Source organism: Nothoprocta perdicaria, unplaced genomic scaffold, assembly GCF_003342845.1.
Source record: "Nothoprocta perdicaria isolate Ctin4 unplaced genomic scaffold, notPer1 scaffold_172, whole genome shotgun sequence".
Taxonomy (NCBI): domain Eukaryota; kingdom Metazoa; phylum Chordata; class Aves; order Tinamiformes; family Tinamidae; genus Nothoprocta; species Nothoprocta perdicaria.
This window is the reverse complement of record NW_020454894.1, coordinates 1,512,035-1,518,606: the sequence shown is the minus strand read 5'-3', so window position 1 is coordinate 1,518,606 and position 6,572 is coordinate 1,512,035.

Genomic DNA, 6,572 nt, shown 5'->3' with positions numbered 1-6,572 from the left:
CACTCTGTGCCTGTGTTCCTCACAGCGGAGGTGTGGAAACCCCCAGCATGATGTGAGCATCTACTCCAAGCTTCTCCAGTGGGAGCAGGCTGGCCTCCCGGCCGGCCCCAGGAGCCCAGCACATGGCCCCGCGCAGGAGCAGCCGCTGCAGAGCTGGGGCTAGGGACCCGCACCCTGCCAGGGGGCAGCGCCAGCACCAGGGCTGCTCTGCAGGGTGCCCACCTGCCCCAACAGGGACATGTCCTGCAGGTCCTGCCTTGTCCAGGCAGCACCTGCCCATGTCCTCTCCTCCTGCTGGAGATGGGGGACAGCACAAAACACCAAAGAGGAGCCAGAGAAAGAAGAGGAAGGGACAGTGGTGTGGGCAGAGGTGGGAAGCTGGAGGATGGAGCCATGGCGAGCTGCATGGCCAGGCACCCCGGTGACCCCACGCCAGCCACAAAACTGCTAAGATGAGCATTGATTTAACATAGCCGTCTCCCTGCAGTGAGCGCAGGAAGCACCAAGGGAAGGGTGACCTTTTTTCTGTAATGCCCATCTGCAAAAACGGCTCTTCTGGTGTGATATTCACTCACTTCAGCAGCATTTATTCAAGGTCAATATTTGGTAGCCATAAGAGGTAGATAATGCGGACTGTCACAAACACTGTGGTCTTACACTTTTCTTTAAACTGCAGTGATATAGTATTACAGTGCCCTCAGGTGGCACAAACGCAGTTCTGCCCTTCCAGAAAAAGGATGACTGTAAATAATACTAGGTGAGCATGGAAGAGACACACATTGCGCAGGAAGACAAAGCTCAGCACAAGTGACTGCTTACAATATTCAGGAGCATTTATCTTACTCACACCTCTTAAAAATTCTTCTTGGTTTACATTTTAAATGTCTATGAAAATAATTAACCAATATCCCAAAGAAAACAAATGTATTAAATAATGGCATTGCTGGTACTGTGGGAACCAAGACGGACAGAAGGAAAAAAAAGAAACTAGAAAAGATAAAATCAGACAGGAAGAAAGGTAAAGGATTCTGCAAGAATTGTCAAAACAAAAGCCAAGACATAAACATGACAAACAAAACCAGATAGCGTGTCATTTCTTAAATATATTTACCTGCAATGTGACTTAATGATAAGTGCATAAATAAAACAAGAGTTAATAAATACATCATATATCCTGAAACTTTCTGAATTCATGATGTCCTTTGTACATGAGCCTACTAAAAATATATTCCTGGTGGTCGCTCTTTGGTGATGGGTTGCAGCCCCACCCTTACAGAGGACATCTGGTCTCAAGCAGTCAGTTTCCTGAAGACGCAGTATATTTTTTTTTTTATTTGCTTAAACAACAACAGAAAAAAAAAAAACTATACAGCCACATAAAATGAGTTTAATTTCCCTGTTTTACTTCTCATTCAAGGCAGTTCCAATATCATGTATCGTATCCTTGAATATGTGCACAGCCAATGATGGGAGTAGTATCCCTGAAGCTGTCTTCAGCAGAGAATACCATTGTAGCAGGGCTCTGGGATGGACCAGACATCCTGTGACTGTGGCACTTGTGGCCTCTTGGGAAGGCTCCACTGTCCAGCTTGTTCCTCTCAAAGCCAGCTCAGACACTTCTGCTCCTGAGCTGCTTCCTGATGTCCCTTTTGCTCATGGGAGGAATTTTAGTAGCTGCACCACAGCTTTCCAAGGAATGAGATAATGAGATGCCATTGCCCTGGTCGAGTTGTGTTCCCCATGCTCACTAAACAATGCTGGGCATATTTCACAAGCAGCATCATATCCCTCCACAGCACTTCAGAGCCGGCAAGGAGTGCTGCCTCCCAAAGAGGGTGGTGTGGAGCAAAGCACAGCAGTGAGAGACTGCAGAGCAAAACTGTGGTCAGAAAACCGCTTCCTCTGGTGTCTATGTATCTGCTGTGGTCCCATTTGCAGGAAACTTGCACTAAGACTACACTCCCTCCAAAGACAATCTTTCAGGAATCACTAATAACTTTTTTTTAACTTCGCTTGGACATTCAGGAAGAGTTTTACTAACAAAATGCTTTTCTGTTGCTTAGTGAGGATCAATAGTGCTTACAAGAGGAACTGTTTATTTATTGGCAATTTACTCCCTGATTCTCCAATCCAACCCATCTATAGGAAGACAATCTCCTTACAGCACTAATGACTTGCAGTAAAGTATATACATATGTTTAATACAAATAAGGGTAAATGATTTCCCAGCCCTGGTTAGACAAAATAGAGCTCACAGGGGCTTATTGCCCTTAAAAAGAGTGACTTGTAGCCTGCTTCCATTAGAAGGATAACCTGTTAGGATGGAGATATTCTGACAACCTCACCTACAAAAATTGTGTGTTCTAAAATGCACATTTTTTACCATATACATGCTCCTTTCCATCAGTAATTGTATTTGCTGCAGTGGATGGGGACTTTAGCATGTCAAATGTAAATTAGGCTTAACAAAAAGTATTTCCCAGAGCTTTGAAATCTTGGTGCTCAAAACCACAGCAGAAACATGAATTCACATCAGAATGTCAAAATCTTCTTGCTAATATCTTCAGCATCACACTTCAGCCTTATAATAAAGAAGTTATCTTGAAGGGATCACAACAATCTTAAACTAAAATCTATATATAAATTACAGCATACAGGCATTCAATGGTCTTTGTTTTTATAACCTTGTAGCACAGTACTCTAACTTAAAGATATAATTAGGTGCATTGTGTTAGAAAGCTATAAATATAAAAGCAGACTACCACAGAGTTGTTAAAGAAAAGTGTTGTTTGGTACCACTTTGCTCCTAATGACAAGCTGCAAGCAAAAACACAAGCAGCATAACCACCGTCTCCTGCCTGTGGACATGATGCTGTTGGTTTCTTCTCTCCCAATCCCTGGAGGATAAATGCATTTTCTTACCCACCGATGGAAAGTTACCTTATTTCTTAAACATTTTTTTGCCTGTACAAACAGAGTGACTCAGCAGTCACAAGAAACAACAAATATCCTTCCCTCCTCTGCAAACTTTGTTCCCCCTTTAATGGCCAAGTATAATACCCATAAATTTACTGCTTGGCTGACGTTTTGCTGTGTTTTCCTCCTCATTGTGGCACACAGGAGCCCTGGCCACAAGTGTGTCTGCGCTGAGTCTCAATTGTGGTTACCCTCCCAGTCGCACACTTCCCAGTAGGGAACGCTGCTCCCATGATGAGGAGTGAGGGGCTGGTGCACATACAGGGGAGCAACCAAAGGAGCAGTGGGGTGGGAAGGGTTCCCCCAGGCTGCATTTCCATTTTTCTTCCCTTTTCTGTTAGACCACTCTCAAGGTCATCCAGTTTCTCTTATTCTGCACTACTGATGACTTTCTACTCCATGTCGTTAGCATATTCCTACTTTTTGTGCCAAGGACCATAATGAAAAGTATTAAATATGGCCAGTCCCAGAACATACATCATCCTGTGATGATGCCTCGACAGGAATCTTCTAAAATGACTTTGTTTTCTCTGACGGCCTTACTAGCCCCAAGTGCTCCCCACTCCAGGACATGGGTGATGTTTCACAGGTGAGCTGTGATGAAGCAGGATCCAGAGCAGGTTTGCATGATCTCCACCTGGATTTTCCTGCTTCTGTCACGAGCACCCGGGTCATTCCAAGAAGCAGCATCCTTTCTCCCTTTCCATCTATCTTTGCTCCTACTTCTATCACAAAATCTGTGGAAAGAGGTGCCCTGAACCGTCCCTGCCTCGGCTCTGATTCCTATTTTGACACGGGAATTGGCATTTTATTTTGGAATAATGCATGGCATAGTGGGGGACACTTGCCTACACTATACATCTGTCTTCCCATTAGTCCTTTGTGTGGAAGAGACAGCACATGCACTTATATCCCATAAGCCTCAAAGGCAGATGATTCTTGTCCATGGTTTGTGTTCATGTAGCACACATCCTGCACAGATGCTGTAATGTGTGTATATATATGACAAAAAGAGAAGTAATAAAAGGTTAAACAGGGCTTGAATGAAGTTAACCCTAATGTAGTACTTAATACCGGATAATGTAAAATAATGTTACAGAATGTATGTGGCTGAATGAATCAGTGTCAGAGGAAAGTGGTGTTACTGATCTCAGTTTTGTCTCAATGTCATCTCATAAAGAAGGTTACTTGTGTCAGGGGCAAAGCACTTGTTCATTTTGATAGGTGGAAATGAATCACCCTCCCAATGTGGAAACATATCTAAATACAATCATAAAATGGTGCCTGTACCATTAAGAAGAGTCCAGCAAAAACATATTATCGATTCACAGCCAAAGGTAGGAGGAATTTCTGTTTTGCTGCAACGGTGTCGCTGAGGCAGGGACAGGCTGGGCGCTCGGGCCCAAGTTTCCCTGTTCCATGTGCTAGGAGAGACCGACGGCGTCAACGCGGAGCCGGCGGCTCCCCGGGCGCTGCGGAGCGCGGCCGGGCGCAGGGGCGGCCCCGACGGTCACCGGGCCGGGCCGAGCGCGGCCGCCAGGGGGCGCCGCCAGCGCGACCCGACGGCGCTGAGCGAGGCGGGGGTGGCGGGTGCTGCCCGTTAACCCGGTGCCTGTTTCCCTGCACCGAAATCAACCCACGCCGGTACCGATTCCAGTGCTCGGCTTCGCTCTCCCGGACGAGCGCCCTCACAAGACGCAGGACCCGCTGCCATCAGAAACGGCTCCTCTCGTTCCGTCCCGCTCGCGCAGCTCCGCCGCGGCCGCCGGGCTCTGATCCTCTCTCCCGTGCCGGATGCAGCGGGGCCCGGGGCGCTTGGACAAGGCCGGGACGTGTCCGCCCCTGCCCCTCCCCCCACCCCTTCTCCGTGGCTTCTGCTGCCTCCTGCTTCATCCAAAGGCCAGAAGACACCAAACGACGCAAAAGTCGCTTTATCACGGCACAGAGTCTGCAGCTATATACGCCATGTGTATATATATTTATGTATATTTATACACCATGTGTATATATATACATATCTACGTTCTGTACACACACACACATATGTTTTCCTACCTAGAAAACTGGGAAACCTGGGGCAGGAGATTGCGGACAGGCGAGCGCACAGGGTAGATGTACAAGGAACGTGTAACAAATGACGCCGGTGGCAGATACAAATCACGGGCGCCGCCGCAGCGCCAGCGCGGGGAGCGGGGCGCGGAGCAGCGGCCAGGGCGACCCGCGCGGCAGCCCGGCCCGTCGGGGCGCGACGCCGGCCGCGGGGCGCAGAGCCGCCCCCTCACCTGCGGGGCGGCCGTCGGGGCGCGGGGCGCCGGCTCTGCCTGCGGCTGAAGCAGAGTCCCGGGGATGGATTCTACGTTATTCCCTCGCTGCGACGCGGCCTAAGGGCAGGAAAAGCCGCGGCTGGGAGTCACCGCGAGGGCGCTGGGCGCGGTGGGACGGGGTGGCCCCGGAGCGGACCCGGGGCGACTTTTAGCGGCGAAACGGCGGGAGTCGCTCTCTCCTCGAGTACCCGGCGCTGCGCGGAGAGAACGGGGCTTTATGGGGACAGGCTGATGGAGCCTTCTGTTGCGTTCTTAGTTTATATTGCTTTTATCCTTACAGTAAGATGGGAAAATAATTAACTTTTAAAAATCTTCTTTAGGGCATGTTGTTTTTAATCACGTGTTTATATGGTAAAATCTCGTATTTGTACGGTAAACTATGTCCGAGGATGCATACAAGACATTGTCATTTCTAGTTTCCGCAGTTGAAAATAAAGATCAGTTATCGAACACACGAATATAGTTCCCAAGCTTACTTTATTATTAAATTTCAATTTAAATCAAACCTTTTGGGCTTACTAAAGGTTAAGAATACACAAATACAGCTAGAGAAGTATGCGTTTTTATAATAATTATTATTGCACTATAAAGTCAAACATCGTGAAAAGTTTTAATTATAGGTTTGTTGTAGTTAGTATTTACTTGATTCGTAGTGCACCGAGACACACAAGAGAAGGCGTTTGTAAGCCAAAAAGCCCAATATAATTTCGGACATTACTTTCTGTAAAATCGCAAACACAATTTTGTTTTTAATTAGTTAGTTTTTCGATTAAGAAGAATACCTACGGTAATTTTATCTGTGCAAACGCGCTTCACTGTGCAATGATGCCTGATGCAACGATGGCTCAGTTTCTCCTTTCGCAGAGAGTGGGTTGCATCTGACCATCACCTCGCTAAAGGAGACCTCGCTGATGCAGAGTCTATTTGAAACTTAGCCGCAAAACTGGAGCAAAACAGAACAGGAGACTGCTTTTTATGAAGGTATTTTAAGGATTCGAATCTTGCATGCTGGGAGCAATTAGCATGTAAGCAAACACAGAGTTAATTAACCGTTAACTGGAACAGGGGAGAAGGGCCGTGGGTCGCTCGGGAGCGCGCAGCGCCGCGGGGCCGTTGCCCGTCCGCGCGCCCCTGCTCTCCCAGGGCCGGGCGAGGAACCGGGGGCGGCGAGGGCCCGTGAGCCGCGGTCGGGATCCCGCGGGCCCCGCGCGGGGAACCCGTCGTGACGCGCGCTCACGTGCGGGCCCCGCGCTCCGCTCCCACGGCGCCCGC